This window comes from Phyllostomus hastatus, unplaced genomic scaffold (assembly GCF_019186645.2).
Source record: "Phyllostomus hastatus isolate PE091 unplaced genomic scaffold, TTU_PhHast_1.1 phas_scaffold_129, whole genome shotgun sequence".
Taxonomy (NCBI): Eukaryota; Metazoa; Chordata; class Mammalia; order Chiroptera; family Phyllostomidae; genus Phyllostomus; species Phyllostomus hastatus.
The window spans coordinates 28,662,737-28,685,546 of record NW_025334009.1 but is presented as its reverse complement, the minus strand read 5'-3'; the positions used below and the strand labels follow the sequence as shown (position 1 = coordinate 28,685,546).

The following is a 22,810-nucleotide window of genomic DNA, read 5'->3' as shown; positions in this document are numbered from 1 at the left end:
GATGTTTAGTTGTTTTTCAAGATAAAGTGTAGTTTTCAAAATCAAGTGTAGTTTTCAGTATTTCTTAGGGTATTTCCATCCTTATTTCAAGTAGACTGGTTTTATGGGGTCTGTACTATCATCTTTGGATAAAAATGACCTCTTTTATGTCTGAGTGGGAAGAAACATACCGTATTTTTTTTAAAAAATTCTATGTGGAAGGGACTGTGTTCCTGCCATCTTCTTTCACCTGTGCACACCTGGGGCCTCAGCTCCTCGGCTGTGGGTCCGAGGCCTGGAGAAGGGTGAGTCCTGGGGCCCACAGTTCCTCAGAGGCAATGAACAGTCCGGACAGCGCTGCTCAGCAGACGCCACTGCCTGCTGCCCGAGTTAAATAAGGCAGTGAGCAGCAGAGGAGGGCCTTCTCGCCTCCTGCTCTAAACAGTATTTTAGCTTAACAACGGAAAATGTTTAGCACGTTTCCCCCTCCTAGAAAAACGACAGGCAATTTCCCTTCAGGGAGATGAAGAGGGAATGATTTTCTACCGGTTCTGATGGGTCATCAAGTTCAGAAGTTCCCTTATTCGTATCACTTTGGAAGAACTCACAGGAGAAGCATCTGCCCCTTGCCTGGGAGCTGATTTACCTTGCAAACCATTTCTCTGCCCAGTAAAACTTCCCAGTAATGGCTGCATAGGTATTTTCATTTCCAGATTAATTAACCACGTAAGGAGTACAACTGAAAGCAAAAGGACCTTTGCTTTTCTGTTCTGCTTCTTGGAGCCTGTTGGGGACAGAGGACCTTTCTCAGTCATTTCTGCATCCAGCACAAACCTGGCACAAAACGGCACCTAAGTCACTCGGTCAGCACACCTTTAGTAAGCACTCCGTCTATGCCAAGTGCTGGGGAGGCGGCCACACGCCTCTGACCTCACAGAACTCGTGTGTTAGTGGGGAGATGACAGATATTAACCAAGTAGACAAACAAATAAGGGAATTTCAGATTTTTATCAAGGCTACAGAGAGAAAAAAGTAGGGAAATGGAAGAGAGCAGGGCTGCCAAGCAAAGGGTTTAGACGCCCAGATGGGGGTGGAGGTAGAGAAGCTGTTTCTGGGGATTTGGCAGAGGCCCCTGTCTGACCACAGGTCCTGTCATGTGAAGCAGCTCCCCCATCTTTCTGACGAACCCTGAAGCAGAGGAAGCTAGTCCTGCCTCCACCACTGTGGGGATGCGGCGAATGTACAATGGGAGGCCCACACACGATAAATAATGAACAGTTGTGAACCAAGTTCACAGACTCTTAAATGAAATATGACCCACCTTCTTAGTTTGACAAAGGAAATTTATAAAAACGTGGAAGGCCAGGTGGACATCCAGGCCTCTCAGACTCCTCAGAGTACTGCACTGGAATGCCGCAGAGCTGGGTGGGCCAGCACCTCAGCCTCAGCCCCAGCTGCTGGCCTGCTCCTTTCTCTTCTCAGCCTGGCTCCACTGCCCACTGGGAGGGAAATTTTGCACACATATTTGATACCTCAGCCCCTGTGTCCAAAATCCACCCATGCCAGTAGTTGCTTTGGCAGTGTGCAAATAGCCACCCTGGGGTCCCCCCTCAGGCATAGGGGGGGTGCACATGGGCAGCCCAGACCACCCACAGGAGAGGGAACCTGAGGCAGAGGCCTGGAGGTGGGCTTAGGGCCATTTGGACCACCACTTGAAATGCTTCTGTGCCCTTTACCTAAGGCTCCTTGTGATTGGTTCTTCCCTGAATCTGAGAACCAAGGAAAACTCAACTCTGCTGCCAAGCTGGTTTCTGTAATGCACAGGGTTTCTCCTCGGGTCTAGGCCGCCTGGAGGCTTAGGGCTGGGTTGGTGCCTATCTGCAGAATAAAGAGTTCATTTGTCAATCTGGCATCCAGTCTCAGTTTTCCATCTCACTACCCATACATGTTTTCATAGACGTTTTTCATGGTAGCATTACTTATAAATAAATGACAATAGTAATTATATACATAAGCAATTGCAATTCAGGAGACTGGTATCTGGCCAGTAGCTCCTTTGGGAACGTGCACACTGGAAGTTTTTGTTTTGTTTTGTTTGCTTTGTTTGTTTGGTGTACTGTAATTTGGGGGCAGATAGCGAGATTTTAAATACATGTCAGATTTTGCTACTAAAAAATTACAGCAACTTACTGAGAGTCTGTTTCTAATCTTTGCAAATAGACATGTGCCATGTCTTCATGGCCCTCCCAACGTGATTGTAAGGACGCCATAAAATGTTTTAAGGTACACAAAAAGGTGTAAAGTACAGGAGTACAGGACAATGACTTTACAATAACGCCCAGTGTAAGGAGTCCAGCATTAACAACAACCGCTGAAGCTCTGAATTCCCTCCCAGATTATAACCCCTCCCAGTCCCCAGAGGTAGCCATGATTCTGAATCCAGTGTTTTGTCACCACCAAACATTTAAAAAATACTTGTGCTATATGTGTAAGTATGTACCCTCAGAACAAGTAGCATTGTTTTGTGTGTTTTTAGACTTTAAGTGGTATCATAGTTTTTTGCTTATCTTATTTGTTCAAAATTACTGATATATCTCACCTTTGTTTCTATAGCTCATTGATTTCCAGTGTTTTATTCCATTGCTCTCTCTCCTGCTAAAGCATATCTCAGGTTGTTTCTATCCCTCACTAACCCCGCATCACTTTTAAAAAGCTGTTGTGAACATTCTTTGCACACATCTGGGATTTAATATATCTTAAACTACAAAATATAAGCATGTGTGGAAAACTGAGCTTTTCAGACACAGGTCCTATATTAAGCCATTATTTTTGGATTGATTTACCATCATTCATATTTGATCCTTTGTAATGGCCTCAAAATGGATTTTTATAATAGGAAAATACAATCCAGAGAGGGATAGATGATTTTAAAATCAGAATTACGGAGTTTTTGAAAAGTAGCAAGGAATTTGCCTAATCACACATCTTCATTTTATTGAGAAGGAGACTGATTCCACAATGGGGAAGGGACTTGCCCGTGGTGAGCAGCGGGCTACACAGACGGCGGAGCCTCCACAGGGCCTCCACCGAGGTGGACGTGCGTTTGAAATAAATATAAAATAAAAAAGTCCCCTGGCTTTTCCTTCTGTTCTCTAAGCTCCACGAAGCAGAGTGCCATGGCGGGTGGGCCACTGTGCCTCCCTGGATCGATTCAAACTACATTTTTCAAAAGTCAATTTCACCCCAGTTTTTCTGAGTAGAAGCAAAGATCCAGGGATAAAATAGATTTTCTAATCAAATGTAACAAGAATAATTTGATTCGCAAAGAAAATGAAATCACAAAAGAAATTAGAGTACAAATATATTTGGAAGAATTTCTCAGAGCAAGGATAAGTTTTTTTTTAAGTGCCATGCCTACTTTTTAAAAGATTTTATTTATTTATTTTTAGAGAGAGAGGAAGGGAAGGAGAAAGAGAGGGAGAGAAACATTGGTGTGAGAGAGAAACATGGATTGGTTGCCTCTCGTATGTGCCCTGACCCCGCAACCCAGGCATGTGCCCCCACTGGGAATTGAACCGGCGACCCTTTGCTCTGTGGGATGACACCCAAGCAACTGAGCCACACCAGTCAGGGTGGGATAAGTTTTTACGATTAGGAAACTATGGGTTCCCTTGGAGAAGAGTGAATTTTAAAAGCTGTCCTTCATTTGAGCTTCCACAATGCTTTCCTCTTTGAACAAATATTAGGTGCCCCTGGGTCCTCTTCTTGACTAGTCCTCATTCTCTCCTGCAGTCCTTGGAGGAGATAATCAAGAGGCCATGACCATCAGGTGACCTAAGAACTGGACTCGGGCAATCAGGGCCTCCTCACCCCCGCCGCTGTGCTTGACATGCACTCTCTTCCGATGTTCCCATAATGAGAGCCATTTTTAAGGGCTCACCACTGAGAGAGTAAGGTGTCGCTGTACCCATCTGGATGGTATATATAACTGAATGTAGTTAAGGCCTCTATATAAACTTTTTTAAGTTTTGGCAGGTGGGTGTGGAAAACTCCATTTTGTGGCCGACTAAGATGAACCTTGTGAGTTCCTTGCTCATCAAAACTGCCACCTATGAACCTGGAGTGGTCTGCCTCTTTCTTTGGTCTCTCCTTGCCCTCTGTGTACAGGGTCCAGTTTCAGATTCCACTCAGGAAGCTCCTGAGGTTGCCAGCAAACACCTATAGAGTCCAGCTTAGGAAGAATCCCCCCACCTTCATCCTAACCAAGTTCTCTTAGTGATTTTTCCATTCACTGACCCCCTCACGCTTCCCTTTGGCTATAAATCCCCAGCTGCCCCTGTTATATTCAGAGCTGAGTTCAGTCTTTCTCCCCCATTGCAGTAATCTTGAATAAAGTCTTCCTTGCCCGCTTCACTTCTGTATGGTGCAATTTTTCTTAAACAGATTCATCTTTCAGTGTCAGACGGTCACTGGGTCCCGTATTACCAACTGCCCATGGTTAGAATAGCCGTGTCTTGGTTGAACTGAGATAGTCTCCATGCATGGTGGACACAGGAACAGAATCATCAATGTTGCCCCTTTCCACTGTCGGAAGTATCCTCGTCTGGACGAGAAATCTTATGGTTACCCACATATGGTGTGAAATCTATGGGTCAGAGGCCCTCAGTGACAAGGGAATCTGCTGCATTTTAAAAACGGTGCTACAACCCTGACCAGCATGACTCAGTTAGCGGAGTGTCCTCTGCAAAATGAAAGGCCACAGATTCAGCTTTCGGTCCGACTCCCAGTCAGGGAACATGCCTGGATTGTGGGCTGGTCCCCAGTTGGGGCAAGTGGGAGGCAACTGATTAATGTTTCTCTCATACATTGATGTTTCTCTCCCTCTCTTTCTCCCTTCCTTCCCCTCTCTCTAAAAATAAATTTAAAAACAAACAACAGAGCTACAGCAATTACAAAGGACAAAGGAGCAGATTCATTAAATGAAGACACTCTTTTTGATCCTGACTCCTGAGGTATTGTTACATCTGATTACTAACATTTTATGTCCAAATTAAAATGTTTCTCCACAAGGAAAAATGATTATTTTCATCACATCTCTCAACCATATTCACATATCGCCTTTATTACGCCTTGCCTTTGATCGCTACAGATGGGTTTGTCACAGCGCATTTACCCAGACTGTGACAAGCTTTCCAGAGTGGGAGGGAAGGAGGAAGGGAGGAAGGGAGGAAGGGAGGAAGGGAGGGAGGAGACAGAGAGACAGAGAGACCAGGAAGGCCAGTGTGGTACGGACCCTAGGAAAAACAGAGGAGACTAGGGAATCAGTACTGAATTCCCTGGTGAACTGAATTAAAGGACTGAAATGAATTTACAAACCAACAATAGAAGCTGATTATCCTCTTAACAAGTGGGGAGGCATCAAGACGGAGATGTGTGTTCACCTGCTATGGGGAGGGGGCAGGGCAGGACAGGATAGGAAGGAGCTCCCTAAAGCCTCTCAGTGGGAAACACTGGGTTTCTTAATTGTCTGTTGTCCAGAAGCCAAAGGAGAAAATCCGTCATCACGGGGAGAGGTGTGCCGAGTGGTTTTGAGCAATGGGTTTGTTAGCTCCTTCCACTTACCTTGACAATACCTGTCAGATGCCCTCATCCTGCAGAGCTTTCCCAGGACCCAGGAGGTAGGGGGAGAACTGCAGGCCCTTGGGTGGGCTCTCAGGCATGAATGCCCCGGTGGGGTGAGGCTGGAGGGGAAAGGGTTGGATCAGACAATCTCCAAAGTTCCCTCCTGCCAGAAGGTCTAAGATTCTGTCCTCCAGTGGACTCTCAACATGGATCTGTTAACCCCATTGTACAGGCAGAAAGAGTGAAAAGAGGAGAGAGCAAGTTCACTGAAAAGGAGCTGGATGGAGCATCTTGTCCTGTGGGATTAGATTGTTGATTCAGAAAAAAACAACCAAGGCCACCGGAAGGATGCTCTACGAAAACCTCGGCCCCCAGTGAGATGCTGGCCCTGCAGAGTCACAGCACACGGGTGCTGGTTAGAAATGCAGGTTCTCAGGCCCCACCCCAGAGTCTGCTTTCAACAGGACCCGCAGTGACCCATATGTACTCTAGAGTTTGAGAACCACTGGCTGGAGCCATGGATTACATTGTGAATAGCCACACTCTAAAAAGCACTTACAACTATGAACTAGCTTTTGACAGAGAATTCAGGTGCTTTTAGGAAATCAGGCCAGCTTTCCAAGCACAGAGGCATCATTTCCCACACCAGAACCCTCTACCAAATTACTAAACGTACATTTTTTACAAAGTGAGTTTAAATCTGATAAGAATAATAGAAAAGAGAACTCCATCAATTTCAGGCTGAAGATCAAGCTCCCACCCCCCCTCCCCCTCCACTTTCTTTTCTTCTCCCTGGATCTCCGGTACACAGATTTGTACTGATAATAACCTTGGATGCACAGCACATTGTCAGTGTCTTTAGGGGAGGACACCAGCCTCGTCTGGGCGGAGATAAGAAGTGTGTTTGGTCTGGGTCGGCACAGCCACGTTTGCTCTTGACTTATAACTGCGTTAGCTAGGAGTCTCACAGGGAACCTCTCTCCCTTCAAACTGGGAATACTCAGTTCTGATTTTATCTTATTGACGATACAACCAGGACGTGACAACTAAGCATAAACCTGTGTTAATAATTTTTCTCTTTTCTTTGTACCTGGAACAGATACTGCAGAAATCATTTGGCATGACGTACAGTTTTGATTAGGTCTAATACATGGGTAGTTTTGGGATATGCTTGCAAAGAAATAGGGAGGATTCAGTTGAAGGTTTTAGATGAACCATATCAAATTGCTATTTTTATAGGATAAAAAGAGTAAAATAGTGGCAATTTCTTTTAGTCAACCTAATTAGAATGTTTTAGTTTATAATTCTTTGACCTGAAAAATATTAAGAGAATTGAAAAGTGGTATTTGTGGAGGCTGGGTTGTTCCTTCTCCTTGGAGATTTTTTTCGGAAGTTGGGGCAAGTGCTTTGAAGGCCAGATAAACATTTGTTCTAAGCAGCCAGGGAGAAATGGGAGGTTCGGAGGTCAGGTTTGGCTATGGCTTTAGGATGAATGTACGTAACTTTGAAGGAGGCTTATCGCCTTCTGAATCTGTGAAATATGTAAATATTGCAAGGCATGAGACCTTGACACACAAACTGGGTTTCCTGTCCACTTCCTTGTTACAGGCATGTGCACTCAATACTTGAACTCTGAAAGGAGTAAGGAGAGATTTTCCCATGATCGAGTCAACACCACGCTTTAGCTAGAATGTGGGGGAGGAAGAGTCAAAGTGAAGCAGGAGGATCCAGTCCCTTTCTCGGTCAGTCCCCACCACCGTACTGCGGGCACACTGTGTCCCCTGGTCCCGGGGTACGCATGGCTCCATGAGAGCCCGTCACGGTGCAGTTATGGGGCTGAGTGGCAGGTCTGGGACCACACCTCAGGGAGCAACACAGGAACCACGTTTGTGACGGTGTGCCTAGTGCCTTTAAGGGAGCTTGGTGCACAGTGGGCATTAAGGCCTGTTTTACCTCAAATTTAAAGTTTGTTGAATAAATTATGACTTTTAATAACCATTCACAGTAACAGAAATTGAAGACACTGCCTGAGAAATCTTTGTGGATTTGGAAACCAATTTGCCAATAAATATCAAGGGTCATATCCTAAGAGCCAGTAATCATAAGATACTTATCTTAGAAAAGGGTCTAAAATTTGAAAATAAGATTAGGTTAAAAAACATTTATGTCAGCATCACATATGAGTTGAAACGATGTTAAACAACCTAAGAACCCAAGAGTTAAGTTATAGAGAAATTAATATTTTTGGAAAATTTGATGACATTGGAAGATGCTCAGAAGTGGGAGAGAAAAGCCAATGCACCATGTCCTGCTTTTTTTTAACTGAGCAGCACATTACAAAAGTGTCCCAGATTACTCAACATGCTGCCAAACTTCCGTGTGTCATGACTATGGAATATTCTTCTACTGGATGGGAATATAGTAAGTTATTAACTATGTTTCATAAACACACATGTACACACACACACTACAAATGGGACCACTTCACGCCCATTGTTGGGCACCTTCCTTTTCTCCGTTAGCTATACAATCTCGAGAGCTCACCGCACGAGCACACACAGACCTTCCTCAACTCTTTTTAATGCCGGGATAGTACTGCATTGCAGATATATGCTGATTTTTCAAAACAACTCTTATTATTGATACCTCTAGGCTATGTATAGCTTTTTGCTCCTAAAAGAGTCCTACAATAGTTAGCTTTGACATACATTTTTTTGTGCATTTATGCAGGTATTTCTGTGGGATAAATTCTAAAATTGCTGGATCTAAGACTGCTCATTTAAAAAATTTGAATAGACATTGCCAAATGGTCCTCCAAATTATTATACAAATTTAACACCCTTTCCACACTGTGTGAAAGTAAACCGCTTCATTTTAGAGCGGAGACAACAGACGGGATGTGGTCGTGTGCATTCGGACGATACTAGGCACGGCCATAATGCAGGCTCCCTCCATCCTTGCCTACCTCCCACTTTTTCTTCCTTTCTAGTTTCCTTCCTTTTTCCTTTTCTTCCTGCTCTCTTCCCCTCTTCCTCCTTCCCTTCCTCATATCTTATTGCTTTGTCCAATGGGAGAAGAGACAGAGGGAAAATTAATGTGATGGCTAGTGAAGAATTCCTGAGGCATTTAGAGAACTGGACGAGAGCAGGGGATGGGCTCCAGCTGGAAGCAAAGCACTGGCTTCGGCAGCACAGACACTAAACTGGGCGGAGACAGGAAAGATTAGCATGGCCCCTGCACTAGGATGATGTGCAAATCCATAACGTGTTCCATACTTTTATGGTAACTACGTGAGGTGATGGATGTGGTAACTGACCTTACTGTGGTAATCATTTCACAGTGCATACCCACAGTGCAAATCATCACATTGTACATCTTAAACCTACATGATGTTATATGTCAAGTATAGCTCAATAAAGATGGGGAAAAAGTCAGAAGCAGAATGGAATGGGGGTACCTGGAAGTCTACAGTGTGGGGCAGTCAGACATACCAGGGAGGACAATTTGGATGTGCGTTCCTAACCTTCATGGGCCCAACAGTCACCTGGGAAACTCAGTAAAAATGCAGATTCTGAGTAGGCAGGTCTGGGGACGGGTTGGAGAGTCTGTCTGCCTTTCTAGTGGGTTTTCAGGTGATGCTGATGCTTCTGGTCTGGGACCGCACTCTGAGGAACAGGACTTAGCTGACAAAGCCCACGGCCAGCAACAACAGGCAGGGGCATTACCAACCCGTGGGCAGGGCGGGGAGCATTACTGCTAAGAGCCAAGAGCGCCTCCTGCAAATGTTACAGGGCGGTGAAGCAATGAGCTGGCTCAGTCACCACTGCTTCACCCATCAGAGTCAGCCTGGCCCACAGCGGCATCCAGACCAAATGCTACATTCAGACCTATGCTGATTTTTCCCACTCTTTCAGGAGCCCTTACCTTGAAATCAGATCATAGTTTATTTGCTTCATCTCCAAAACTTAGTAATAACTTCTGTCACACAGAGTCCCCCAACATTTCCTTGATTTACAAAATATCTGGTGTTGCTGACACTGTCCTAGGTTTAAGCGGTGATTGCCTGGGTGATTGCCTGCCGTGGGTTCAGTCCCGAGGGTGCCAACAACCTGTAGCTGGTGTGACCGAGGCCTCGCCTCATTATTTTCTATAGAGACGAGAAGAACAAAACGGGAACTATATCCTGAAGGCCTGGCATTAAAGTGGTTTCAGTCTGGGCTTTATAGCATCGCAGCTTCCTCTGGAATTAAACTTCCCCACATTCCACTGAAACGCTTTTTGAATACTGTTACATCCCAGCAAAATTTGGATTGTTAATGTATGTTTAGGAACCAGGGCATTTTTATACCTAATTCTGTGGGATGATTTCTTTGCCATCAGTCCTTTTAAGTGAAGGGAAATAGCAATGCTAACTTAAACAATTCATGAGCTTAAGCTGACAGGAACGCTTTTCACCTCTCTGATCCACGCCAGACAGTGTTTGATGTTGGGCCATCCAGGTTTTCCCTCGCTTGGTTCTGCCCAAGGAGAGAGGGACCGAAGATGCCGGGAGACACACACACCAGGGTGGGAGCAAGAGCTCGCGTTGGGAGCCTCAGGCTAACTAGTTAAGGCACGTTCTCCTTTTCAAAACATAATCAAAAGGACGAGACTCAGCACAGCACAGGTCTTCAAAACTTTGTCACCCGATGGAGCCATTGAATGTGCCCTCTGCGTCCATACCTAGGAAAGGCGTTTGCATTTAGGAAATAGGTTCCATGTGAGTAAAACGGTGCGTTCCGCCAAAGCCTGGGGGGATGTGCGGGGTTTGCTTTCTGAGTGATGGGTACAGGTTAAGGATACATGAGAAAAGTTTTTGATGTGCTTGTATTCTCTTTAAAATTTGCTCTAATTAGTGATTATTAAAATACGATGATTAGCAATTAGGTTGTTTTTATGCTTAATTCATGCCTTCATTTGCATTAAACAGTTCTAGCTGAGTAGAAAATCAGAGAAGCATAATGTTTCTTTGCGTTTTAAAAAAATTAGACTGTTTGAGCTATGTGTTTATAACCACCACACTACTGTCTGCCTGGTGTGTGAAAGAAAACAAACAGCTTTTTGAGAGTTATCTTTACATATGCACACGTCGAAAGACATACAAATCTTTATTCTTTGTGTTGATGAATTAAAAGAAACACGCACACAGGAGCTAGGCACCTGGCCAGACCCACTGAATGTCAAGACCCTTTCCCAGCAAAGATGCGGAAGAAGTTGCTCCAGTTTCATGGAGAAGCAGGAGCCATATAACCAGGGTCTGCTCCGAGACAAACATCAGTTGGCTGCTTCTCGAATGCACTCCAATCAGGGACTGAACGCACAACCGAGGCATGTGCCCTGACGGAGAACTGGACCAGTGACTTTTTGCTTTGTGGGATGATGTGTAACCAACTGAGCCACCTCAGTCAGGGCTATTCCTTAGAGAATTTAAGTCAAAATCTGCCTTCGGTTTTGCTCTTATCCCTTCTTCAAGCATCACATGCTTTTAATTAAAAAAAAAAAGAAGCAAACATTTAATTCTAATTAAAATCAACAGGTTGTAAATTCTCTGGGTCGCCCAAGTCTTACCTTTGAATAGAGAGTTAGACCCCGAGAAAACTATGTGGCTTAGTTCATCATAGGACAGCTTTTTATCACCAAAGAAGCCACCTATAGGAAATTCACATCTGCACTCCCTACAAAACCATTGCTGAGAATGCAACTTCAATAAATATGCTCTATAAAAAAAGTCACGCAAACCAAAGTGCCGTAGGTTCGATTCCCAGCCAGGGTACATGCCTGGGTTGCAGGCCATAACCCCCAGCAACCGCACATTGATGTTTCTCTCTCTCTCTCTCTCCCTCCCTTCCCTCTCTAAAAATAAATAAATAAAATCTTTATAAGTAAATAAATAAATAAATAAATGTAAAAAAAAACCAACACGTCATGTGAGAAGCTGTCTTCCTTGAGGAACTGGTAATATATTCACATTCTCTTTTAAAAGGTTTTATTTATTTATTGTTAAAGGGGAAGGGAGGGAGAAAGAGAGGGAGTGAAACATCAATGTGTGGTTGCCTCTTGTGCACCCCCAACTGGGGACCTGGCCTTCGGCCCAGGCATGTGCCCTGACTGGGAATTGAACTAACAACCCTTTGGTTTGCAGGCTGGCACTCAATCCCCTGCACCACACCAGCTAGAACCACATTCTTCATAATGAGTATTAGCAATTGTGTCATTCTTCCCTGTTCTGTCTTGGCTTCCTGGAAGTTCAAAACCAAATTATACACTCAGCCACAGCAATTATGTTCACACATTGACATCCTCACTTTTTCTCTGATCTTCATTTTCTCTCTCTGTTATTCCATTAATATTGCACTTGAAGTAACAATGGATTAAATGAACTTCTTTCAGGTGTTAGAGGCAATCCCTGATCAGCAAAATATGCTATTCATATGCACCAACTGATAACTTGATTTTCAAATCCTTTTGACAAAGAGTTAGCCAGCACCAAGGAGCTGCTGGCAGGTGAGAATTGTGCATCATGTGTAGCCTGGATCTAGGCACAGAGTGAGCCAGGCTTGTCCTGCTATCTGTCACAGGTGACACAAAGCAGGTAAGTTTGCTGACCACAGCTCAGAACACTCCCTCAGTCATGTTTGTTCCACATTAGAGGTCCTTTGGGCAGCATTTTATGGTAGTGTCTTGTTACATGTAAGTGCCTTCCAGGGACTGGCAACTGCCACTCAGGACCCGGGGGGAAAGCCAGCCATTAGAAAGTACTTGCATCTCAGATAAGGAAAACATCTGTTATGGGCTGAATTGCTTCCATCCTCCAATTCATATATTGATTGTGACTCTGTTTGGAGATAGGACCTTAAAAGAGGTGATTATGATTAAATGAGGCTTGTAATGTGGGTCCTAATCCAATCTGGCTGGTGTCTTCATAAGAAGAGGGAATCTGAACACCCAAAGGGACCCCAGACATGTGCACTCACAGAGGAAAGACCAGCTTAGCTTCCATCGGCACAGGACGGCAGAAAACACCCTCTCTCTCAAATGGAGTTGCACCACAATGACTCGGATTCTTCCAGTCTCTCTAAGGTTCTGCCTATTATTCTGAACCTGGCTCCACCCAGGATGCTCTGGCCGTTTCCTTTCCATACTCAGGTTGCATGAGGGTCATCACAACAGGGTCTAAGAAAAACAGCTGCAACTTCCGACTCTATCTCACCTTACTATGAAATTTAAATAGCATTTGTTTAGATTGTTTCTTTGCCAGTATCTTCATACTGTACTGTCGGAGAGAGCCCACCTCTTCCTGAGGTCCCGTGAGCCAGGAGCCCAGGTGTGACTGTTTACACCGCAGCTGAGAACTGAAGAGGTCGAGTGGCATGCTGGCTTTCGTCTTCTGATCTGACAAATTAAAAACTATTGCAGTCAAAACTCAACAAATAGGGCAATAAACAGAAGATTTCCTGCTGAACCTGCAGTACCTCGTGGCATTCTCAGCACTGAACAGATTGTAGATATTTCAAAATAATATAGAAACAGCTGTGTTCATTATTATAATTTTATCATAAATATGCTTAATTATTTCAAAATAATGCCTATTGCTCCCAGCTGGGAAAAGTACAGTTTTACTGAAAATCAGGCATGGTTTAAAAGGAAATCAAAGACATATAACATTTTGTTTATGGGTCTAAAATTAAAAAAAAATGAACAAGGAAGAATAAACAGGAGACACTAGGAATACTGAAGAAACCTTGGCACTATGAACATACACATTGCCCAAGAAGTACTTGAACTTGTGCCCCCTTCAATCCCCCAACTCCCCAACCTTGGACATCTGTTTGGCAGTTGACAGTAGCTAAAGAGGCCTCTTAGGATCATTTGCTTCAAAGCAGGATTTCAAATTTGTGTAGAAAAACAACTAACAGAAGCAGCATTTTCAGGGCCACTTGGACATCAACTCATCAAGTCAGGGGCTGAAGGATGGCGACCAAAAGGGTCAACAGAGAGATGTGAGGAGGGAGGCATCTGGCGTTGCCTGGGTCCCCACTTAGTACCAAATAGAGCACTATTTAGTGCTTACACGAATTATCCCTCTCTCTTCCAGGTGAATACACTAGACTTGGAGAGGCACAGGGACTTGTCTAAGACCACAGAGTAAGAAGAGCCTGTTGCGAACCCAATAGTTCAGATTCTTAAATCCACCTTCTGTCCATTACAGCAATTTACCTCTGATACCTCCACTGCCACTGAAGTGGAACAAATGAAATTAGGGCGTAAATGTGTTAAACCTCAGCTGCTACACACACACACACACACACACACACACACGCACACACACAGAGTGTTTAGAAAAACTCAAGGGAAGTTTTTCAGAAAGGCGAGATCCTGAGGGCACAGATGCGAGCAGGAGCCCAAGGAGGGGGAGAATGGCTAAGATGCCCAGCAAAGGAATATTTCATTTTGTTCCTAAGAGGGAGCAAGAGATGCCAGGGAACCAGGATGGTTCTGGGGAAGAAGATGCCTGGGGGTGCATTGGACTTTGGGCTGCACCCCAAGATCCCCCCTTCAGGACTGAGGTCTCATTCCCCAGGCACATGGCCCTCAGCCAGCAGCCCTCTCGGGGAATGGCCCTCTCTCTAGGGCTCACTCCCCTTCCTGAGATTCTGCAGCCAGTGTCTGGGGATGCAGGGCTCTGAAGGTCAGCTCCATAAGCCCACTTGGGACAACTTTGCAGGACCATCCCAGCTTCGGTGCACCCTGTGCAGTCAGGGAGGCCTTGCTGGGATGCTGATACCACAGCCCAGCTTCTCCCTCCACCCAGTCCTGCTTCTTTCCCTCCCCTAGCTCTACGGATCCCCCTCCCACTTGGTAGGAAACTCTCTGTAGGAAAATCATCTCAGAACCTGCTTTGCAGTGAGTCTACCTGCAAGTGGTGGCTAGTGAGCATTTTTTAAAGAAATAGGGATGCATAATGATTAGTTTGAAGTCATTAGGTCTTTGTGACATGAAGCCTTTATCACCAGCCTCCAAATGTTAAAAAAAAAATGTCCAGTGCACTCACAGATGATTTGGGTGAGTAGAAGTATTAGGGAAAATGGATGAAGAGGTTAGATTTTCAGTCCAGACCAACATGGTGCAGAATGGAGATAACAGACAGAGGATGAGACATTCCCAATACCCAGGCATTTGCAGATGTCTTGGGAAGGGCTGTCAACTACAACAGGACATGGACCTAGTACCTGAGGCAAAGTTCCCTGGACCTGGAAGGGCGGAGCCACTGGCTGACATGTGTGTAAAGTTATGAGGCTGAGGCTCATCTTCACAGAAAGGGGCTAAATCATTCCTGGGCCAGGAAAACGGGATGGCGGGTCTATGTGATGAAGAAGGCATCATCTGAGCAGTATGTGGACCTGCCCATCCCTTTGGAGAGATAGGCTCCTCCTCCAAACTTTGGGTTTTGGCTCCGCTCAGGTGGCACTTGGCATTCACTCCCACCTTGAGAATCACACTTCAGGCACCCATCTCCCTAGCTAGGGTGCAAGGTGTCTCCCTTCTTATGTGCCTCATGATGCTTCTACCTCACACCTAACAGACTCACAAGAAAAGCACGAATAATTGATTGCAGGACTTGAGACAGTGGAGTAAAAATCTATCTGGCTCTCTAGAGGACCTCTCAAATATTACAATTAAATTTAGAACCACTGCCTTTTGGGTGAGAAGCACTCATTTGCTGGTCACTGGGCCTTTCTTACATGCAAGCCTTTGTTGTTTTGAAATTGAAATTCTGGTTTCAATCAGCAGTTCCTTCAGAAGTGCTGCCTGACACTGACCTTTTATTTAAAACATGGGGAATGTTGGAGGCATAACTGACACCTTTTCAATGAGTTTTAGAAAGTGGAGGAGAAAAGAACCATCACTTCATCTATTTCCCCTTGAAGGGTTGTTTCAATCAGCCAGGCAGAATGAGCTTTATTCATAAAGCACTTGGAATCCTGAAATAGTACATTATTTGTATGAAATATACACATTTGACAAAGGGGAAGCCTGGCCTCAGAGGATGAGATGCTGTTGCAATTTGGACATCAAATACCCAAGTCAGAAAAGCATGCAAAAGGGCACAACATTTGCTAGCAGCAGACCGAGCCTGGATGCTGGCTTTGGTCTTGGTGCTTTATTTAGTTAGCCTTTTTGTATCACAGACTTTTCATCTCTAACATGGGTTGGCAGGTACTTTTTCTAGTAATCCTCACTAGAGGACATGCTTATTGATTTTAGAGAAGGGGGAAGGAGGGAGAGGGAGAGAAACTACGATGTGCAAGAAACAACAATTGGTTGCCTCTTGCCCATGTCCCAACTGGGGACTGAACCCTCAACCCAGGCATGTGCCCTAACCAGGAATCGAACCTTCAACCCTTTGGTTTGTGGGACGATGCCCTACCAACTGAGCCACACAGGCCAGAGCTTAAAAGTGGGTTGGCATGTACTTCTGACTACAAAATGGGAACAAGCAGGTTCCAGAGCATGATGCCAGGCATGTGGAAAGCTTGTGGTAATGACAAGTCTCTTTCAGAGCTCCAGACGGGACCCAGGCTTTCGTGCCGCTCGGCTCCCAATGTCAGCACCCACCTTGGCAGTGGTTACCAGCACTGGTTTCAGAATCAGCCAGACCTGGAACTGAAACAGCCTTGCCACTTACTAGCTGTGTAGCACTGGGAAAGTTTCTCAACCTCCTGGAATGCACCTGTTTACATATAAAATGGAGAGTCTTGCCCACCTCACAGGTACACAGGGGTGCTGCATGTGATGGGGGGTGTCAGGTTAGCACACTGCCCAGAACAGATGAGGTGTGCATGGAAGGCAAGCTTCCCTCCACACAACATTGCTATGGATTTTGTTCGGTTCAGAACCTGAGCTGAAACCCCTGCAAGCCTCATGCTACTCCATCTTGGAAACACTTTTAGCAAGTGCTTAATGGTCCACAGTCATTTTTACAAGTGACTAGCTAGTACGCCATGAGCTATTTGCCAGGTTAATGAGAAAGACAATAAGGGTTGTGGGCTTCTCATCTTCAGTTTGGCCTTCCTCGGTCAAAGTCTTCCTGTGATTAAAAGTGGAAAAAAAAATTCAGGAACTTGTGAGCCATCTCTCTGAGACTGAACCAACGACTACATTTGACCTCATTGTTACTTAGAGAACCTCCTCGTGCCTTCGACAGGCTCTACACAGTTGACTTCTGTGCTCTGACCTTAGCCAGACCTTTCCAAACAGCTGACATGAGAGGTCAGCAATGAAATTGCCAGCAAACTCTCCGCGGCCCTGCGGCATTCAAGGAAGTCTCTATAGCCACAGCAGCTGACACAAGACCTAGTGCCATCTGGCCACAATGGGTCTCATGACACAGAAGTACACAAACCGGTGTCCAGCCCTCTGAGGTGCTGTCAGGCAGGTTCGTGCAGGTAAGCGGTGAGTGCAGCCCACTGAGCACACCGGAGCACCTGGCAGCTCCGAGACCCACCCTGACCCTCGTCTTCCTCAGTAAAGACTGTCTGTTAAGGCTTACAGGAGTGGCAGTGCCTGCTGGGCATGGTGCTGTACATCACCACGCTGGCGTCCGGTGTCTAGACACCAATCACCTAACTGGTGACACCAGGTGAGCAGCCCAGGAAAGGCGATTTCCCTACATGTGAGATGTTTAAAGCACCACAGGTCCCTTCACCCCATTCAGATAATCCACAGAAAAATCACTGGCTCAATGCAAAAAAAAAAAAAAAAGTAGAACTTTTATTAAGCTGCGCAAGCAATGTCATTGGACTCCCAATAAGCAATGTTTCTGGTAAACTGGGCTGGAAATCTCAGCAGAAACCTGAGGCCAAAAGTGACTTCTTCCCTTCCACGGCAAGTCTGGGCCTTGGGACATTTTGTGTGCTTGACCCTCAGGTGTGTTTGCTGAGAGAGATGAAAATAGTTTCCTACATTAAAATATATATATATACCAAAAGCAAGTAAAATAGACCCCGCAGTGTAAGGCTACATTTATAAAGAGACAGACAGACATTCAGACAGATAGGTAGGTGGGAAGGTAGGTAGGTAGGTAGATGATAGATAGATAGATAGATAGATAGATAGATAGATAGATAGATAGAGACAGTATAAAACATAAAATCCAGAAGTTGGACATGCACTCTGTGGGGAAACTGGAGAAAAGGCACTCATATATTGCTGATGGGAATGCAGAATGGCATTTGGAAACACTTACATGCATTTATATACACATTTATCCTTTGATCAAGCAATCCCACATCTAGAAATCTATTTCAAAGAGAAACTGGCAACAACACAGAAGAGCTGGATGTTACTCATTGTAGCACTACTCACAATAGCTAACGACTAGAAAAGCCTCTCTGTCCATCCAGGGAACAGGCTGAATAAAGCAATGGTGCATCTACACAAAGGAGAACTTGGAAGCCATAAAAAAGACAGAAAGCACATTGCTGTATATTACTATGACGTAATCTTTAGGATACATTGCTAAGTGAAGCTGACAAAAGTTTGTATAATATGCTACCAATTTCTTAAGAAGTGAGAAAGAAGATGTACTTATTTGAATACAGATTTTTATTTGAATATATTTAAAAATGAAAGGATGAGCCATGAAATTAAAAAAAAGAATTCCTTACTGGGGAAGGGAGAGAATAGGGTAAAGAATCAGGATAGAAGTTGGTCCTCTTGAAAATGTCTTTTTATAGATTTAACTTTGAACCCATAGAAATACTTTGCATAATTAAGAAACAAATGTAATAAAACAAAAGCAGCTTTTAAAATTTTGAAACAAATAAACCTCTGTATACCCATGCACATACTAATGGTTCAGTTAAGTACAGGTCAGTGCATGACTGTGAGGAAATCACTGAGGGGAAGGAAAACCCATGTAAAAGGGTCAGAGAAAACAGTCCTTGAAGCTCACCTAAGGCCAGGAATAGTGCCTCTCCTCACCTGCAACTGACATTTATTATTAAATCTGATAGTTCACTGGCCATGGGGTAGAATACACAGAAGGGTTTTACCCCAATAGTGGACAATTATCAGCCATAGTTTAATTGCTGCCCTGATCCCACAAAGAAAAGCTAAAAGTAAGACCCTAAAGTATCAAACTGTTCTCAAGTAGCTTAACTGAATCCTAAAACAAAGCTCAAGACTATTTATTGCAATGCAAAAAATATCCAGCACCCAAGAAGGTATACTTCACAGTGCTTGACATTCAATCAAAGGTTACCAGGCATACCAAGAAGTAGAAAAATATGACATATAATAAGGAGAAAAATAAACTGAAACCAACCCAGAAATGGCACAGATAGGACATTAAAATTATTATAACTGTATTCTCCTTGTTCAAATAGCTACCGGAAATATCAAACATGTTAAGCAGAGATTTGGGAGATATAAGAAAGACTCAAATAAAATGTCTAGAGATGAAAACTATAATATCTGAGATGAAAAATATGAGGGGGATCCCCCAAAACAGACTTTATTTATAAAAAATTGTGTATTGTTTCTTACATGTTTAAACCTCAGTCACCTTCAAAGTACTCTCCATTTGATGCAATACACCTACTGAGACATTATTTTCCACTGCTCAAACTCGTTGATGCCTTTTAGTGCTTCTGACGTTTTTTGTTTCACCTCTTCCACAGTGGCAAAAAGTTCCCCTTGAGGACTTCTTTCATCCAGGGAAACAAACAAAAAGGCACTCAGGGTAAGATCAGATGAATAGGGAGGATGGGGTATGGGGGTCATGCCATTTTTGGTCAGAAACTGCCACACACTCTGCACAGCATGGGCAGGTGCACTTGTAAATCACCCACCTGAAATGGGAAAACACATGGAAAGAGTCTTCAAAAAAGATTCTCTGAAGCCAAACACAGCCTCTCACAACAACGCCAGCTAGTACACTGATACAGATGGGTCCCCACCTAGCGGGGGAAGCCTGTACTATAAGGGGCCTGCCCCCCAGAAGATATATTCCAGTTTTGGGGGGGTTCCTCATCATATAATGGATGGAATTAACAGTAACTTAGACATTGCAGGAGAAAAGATTAGTTAAATTAAAGATATAGTAATAGAAATTATCTAAAATGATCAGAGTGAGTGGAGGCCTAAAAACTGACCAGAACATCGGTGAATTGTGGACAACTTTAAGGAGCCTGAGATGTATGTAATTATAGCTCCCAAGGGGAAGTCACACATCTATGCTGTCAACTATTTTGATTTTTTTCTGTGCCTCCTGCATGAACCAACAATGCAGAGCGGATTCAGAGTTGTGGTCACTGTAGAAAGATCCCATCCCTTGTCATAAAGAGCATTTCTTAGGACCCAGATGCTTTTCAGGGCACCAACTTCCAAGTGGGGAAGTGGGCACAGAAGCTCCCCCACACCCTCAGGCCTTCTCCACAGCTTCCCACGTTCAGTCTGAGGCTTTAGTGAGGTGGATCCCTTCCCTAGAACTTTGTCCCATTGAGCAAAACAGTGGAGGCCACCCCTAGCCCCTTGTTCCCAGGCAGTAATGACTGGGCTACTGGCAAAAACCCGATGAGTCCCTGAAAGGGAAATTGGAAGTTCAGCCTCAGAATGTCCTAGGTAGCGAGTTGCTCTAATAGCAAGTTTTGTGGGTCCAGAAACCTGAGGAACAACTGCTTGTGAGGTGCCTGGGACTTTAACCCAAAACCTGGCCCTCCTTGTGACAAACCTCCACCTGTGGAGAATAAAGAGCTCAGAACTACAAGGGTCTCACACGTGACTATTCACAGATCCAGATCCATTTCTACAGCTACTAGTCAGTTACAACTGGGGCATATGATGCTGAGTAACGAGTCCACTTACATGTGGACTTCCAGTCCGCTGGGAGAGGCAACACTGCAGGGACAGAAGAGAGACTGACGTGTTACCAGGGGCAGGGCATGGCAGCAGAGATGAACTACAAAGAGGGAGCACAAGGGAATTTCTGGAGCTGAGAACACTGTTCTATAATATTGATTGTGGTGATGGTTATATGACTATACATATTTATCAAAACTGATAGAACCATATACTAAAGCAGTGAATTTTACTACATAAAAGCGATACATTGGTCAAAATTCATAGAACTATGTAATAAAAAGGAAGTTTTACTAGATATAAATTATACCTTCCTTAATACAAAGAATAAAAAGCAAGTGAATAAAAATTCCCCAAAATTAAGGCCTTAAAACATAAATATATTTTATATAATACTTGACTTTTAAATTTATATTTTATTATTAATGCCATCACAGTTGCCTCACATTTTCCCCTTGTCCCCTTCCACCCAGCTGAGGCGCACTCCCTTAGGCAATCCCCCCACCATTGTCCATGTTCATGGGTCATGTGTATAAGTTCTTCGGCTACTCCATTTCCTATACTGTACTTTATATCCCCATGGCTATTCTGTAGCTACCTATTTGTACTTCTTAATCCTTTCATCTTTTTCAACTAATCCTCCTGACCCCCCTCCCATCTGGAAATCATCAAAACATTCTATCTATGATTTTGTTTCTGTTTTGCTTGTTTGTTTATTTTGGTTTTTTTTTAGATTCAACTGTTAATAGATATGTATTTATGATCATTTTGTTGTTCATATTTTTAATCTTATTCTTCTTAAAGACCCTTTAACATTTCATATAATACTGGCTTGGTGATGATGAATTCCTTTAGCTCTTGTCTGGGAAGCTCTTTATCTGTCCTTCAATTCTAAATGATAGATTTGCTGGGTGGAGCAATCTTGGTTGCAGGTCCCTACTTTTCATTACTTTGAGTATTTCTTGCCAGTCCCTTCTAGCCTGCAAAGCTTCTTTTGAGAAATCAGCTGACAATCTTATGGGAACTCCCCTGTAGGTAACTAACTGCTTTTCTCTTGCTGCTTTTAAGATTCTCTCTTTATTTTTAACCTTTGATATTTTAATTACGATGTTTCTTGGAGTGAGCCTTTTTGCATCTGTCTTGTTTGGAACTCTCTGTGCTTCCTGGACTTATATGTCTATTTCCTTCATCAAATTAGGGAAGTTTTCTTTCATTATTTTTTCAGATAGATTTCCAATTTCTTACTTTTTTTCTTCTCTTTCTGGCATCCCTGTGAATATAAATGTTTGAATGCTTAAAGTTGTGCCAGAGACTGCTTACACTATTCATGCTTTTTTGGATTCTTTTTCTTCTTGTTTTTTATTTCCTTATGTTCCAAATCATTGATTTGATTCTGAGCTTCAATTCACTCTACTTGTTTCCCTGTAAATTGCCCTTTATTTCAGTTAGTGTATCCTTCATTTCTAACTAGATCTTCTTTATGCTGTTGAGGTCCTCACTAAGTTCCTTGAGCATCTTTACAACCAGTGTTTTGAACTCTGCATTTCATAGACTACTTATCTCCATTTTGTTCAGCTGTTTTCCTGGAGTTTTTATCTATTCCTTCATTTGGGCCATGTTTCTTTGTCTCCATTTTCTTTTGGCAGCCCCCCCCTGTGTTTGTATTTATGTATTAGGTAGAGCTACTACATCTCCCAGGCTAAATAGAGAGGGTTAACTTAGTAGGTGTCCTGTGGGATCCAGTGGCACAGCCTCCCTTACTACCCAACATGGGTACTGAAAGTGCACCCACTGTGTGGGCTGTGTATACACTCCTCTTTATAGTTGAACCTTGATTGTTGTTGGCACTTCCAATGTCAGCTACCTCTTGTGCTCTATCGAGGGTCATACAGAATAAGCTACAAAGCAGATGGCTGCTACTTGTGCTGGGCTTGGAGGTACCCAGGAGAGGCCAAGCTGTGAACCAAAGCCAGCTGTTGCTAGTGCTGGGCCTGAGGCAACTTAGCTGGGGGTATGGGGTTTACTGAAGCCAGATACTGTTTGTTTGAGAAAATTTAGGAAAATCTGAAGCATGGGAAGACAAGCCATTCATATGGAAAAGCCACTGGAAAGAGCTTGGTGGGCTTGAAGGTTGGTGAGGCAGAGCCCCAAGGAATCACCAGAGTGGGGCAAACAGTGTTCACCAAGTTGATGGAGTCTCAGATATCGCTCCTGTCTCCTGGTTCTGTTGCGGGGAGGGTTCAGAAAAGGAACAATGGCCTCTTCCAGCACTTCTGTCTGGGAGAAAGCTGTCCCCCTACTCTCACCC

General features: G+C 44.0%; 1 protein-coding gene and 1 non-coding gene across 2 annotated transcripts in view; one reads left to right on the top strand and one right to left on the bottom strand.

Moving 5' to 3' along the window:
* The window catches only part of NEK11 (NIMA related kinase 11), a 212,562-nt gene that overhangs the window by 8,845 nt on the left and 180,907 nt on the right, over nt 1-22,810 (bottom strand). The gene's annotated exons all lie outside the window — the stretch shown is intronic.
* LOC123830891 lies at nt 8,776-8,880 on the top strand. Its single transcript, XR_006787829.1, has one exon. It is a non-coding gene; the product is annotated as a U6 spliceosomal RNA (small nuclear RNA).